At 38.0% G+C, this 1741-nt stretch overlaps 1 protein-coding gene across 1 annotated transcript in view; it reads left to right on the top strand.

Moving 5' to 3' along the window:
* The window catches only part of myom3 (myomesin 3), a gene marked incomplete in the record, with an annotated part of 80254 nt that overhangs the window by 69051 nt on the left and 9462 nt on the right, over positions 1 to 1741 (top strand).

Below are 1741 nucleotides of genomic sequence, written 5' to 3'. Positions count from 1 at the left end.
GTCTCTCGTCTCCTGTCCGTCTGCTGGTCTGCTCACTCTGGTGGCTGCTGTATCTTCGGTGGTTTCGCTGGAAAATCAGTGAGCGTCCTCGTCTGTAGCTGCTGAATGTTAAAAGCCTCGTTCTGCTAACACTTGAATGAAGAAAAGACGATGCTTCAGCTTCTAGACATGTTTATTTACGAGAGAAGAGAGAGAGAGGTTGCTAACAGCTAGATCGTCTGGAGAACTCTGAACAAAGAAAGCGCGTGCCCAGAGAAGCGCGTCCCCACCTGGGCTCGTTCACGCCTTAAAGAGACATACACACTTGAAAATATACGACAAAAGCTACTGGGACATCATGTTTAGAAAATAAACGTCTCAGTTTCTCCAAAACACCCGCAACATACGGAATAACCACTGGTTTGGGTCTGGGTTTGGGGTCTTCATTTTCACCTGAAGGTTGCATGGAGTCCTGTCTGTGTTTCCTGTCTGCTTTCAGGTCATAGTAGGTCATAGAGGAAAACTCCTACACCTCCAAATACTCTGCTACTTTACATGGTTTTCAACTAGTGTGTAAAATTATGATTTTGACAACTTAAATGCAACACTCAATCATGAAAAAAAAACAGTTTTAGTTTAGACGTGCAGATTTTCTAAAAAAGCTATATACCTGAATCCAGTAGTACTGAAAGTAGCTTTAAGCAATATTAATGGTTCTAATTATGGGGAAGTAGCACCCGTGTATCCTGAATGTGTCCACGCTTGTAAATCATCAGTGTGTGTGCATCTGTCTTCATGACAAGTCAGTGTGAATCCAAAACAGTAATTAGTGGTTTAATAAACTTCCTACAAGGCAGGAAACAGGTGCTGTCAGCTGAGATGAGGGGCAGGTGTGTAAAGCAGCTGAGGAAACTGTGAGCTGAGTTAATCTGATGAAGTCTCTGGATGATGGGAAGACCACCTGAGGTGGAGAGGTGGTCCACATCTGGAAAAACGTCTCATTGAAAGACACAAGWAAACAGTTGGATTCTCCTGAACCAACATTATTTCAGGCTCTAAAGGGGACAAATGCAAAATCCATTTTTTTAGCCATTAAATGCATTTTATTACTTGGAGACTAGGAGTTCAGAAAAGTTTAATTTAGTTTTTTTTCTGGTGCTGCAAAGATGTCCTTATATTATAGGTCACATGTTTCAGTTTTTACTCTTTATTATGATGTTTTCTGAACTATTATGTCACAGTTTTTGTGACAGAACTGCCAAATAAGGTCTGCAATTACAATCTGTGTGTGGTTCAGTCTTTGTTTTTTGTGTTTTTCTGTTTCAAAAAAAATCTTCAAGGAAAACAACCGTGTTGTTTTTCTGTTTTAAATGTAAAAACATAAAATAGAACAAATAAAAAATCCACAGTGTTCGATTTTTACTTCGCTTAGTTAAATCCAAAATAAATTTATGATTGTTGTTTTTAATATGTAGCGATACCAGAAATTCTAAACATCTTTGCAATGGCTGCACTCAAACTTTATTCTGCATAACGTGGAATATTATAGTAGTTTTTTTTTTTTTCAGATAAGATCGACTTCCTCTAAATAAAACTTCTAATGTGTTCAATGAAAACGTAACGCCCCAGGAGTTCAGGCCACGGTGATTTCTGGTTCMGACAGAAAATAACAAATGGTGCGCTAACAAAATTAAAAGCTTGTCTTTACTTTAACCATTAAAAGGAAAAGACTTGAAAAAAATAGCTTTTTTCTATTTTGCTA

Source organism: Austrofundulus limnaeus, unplaced genomic scaffold, assembly GCF_001266775.1.
Source record: "Austrofundulus limnaeus strain Quisiro unplaced genomic scaffold, Austrofundulus_limnaeus-1.0 Scaffold143, whole genome shotgun sequence".
NCBI classification, from domain to species: domain Eukaryota; kingdom Metazoa; phylum Chordata; class Actinopteri; order Cyprinodontiformes; family Rivulidae; genus Austrofundulus; species Austrofundulus limnaeus.
Note: the sequence above shows the minus strand (reverse complement) of the source record. Positions and strands in the feature narration are given on the sequence as shown.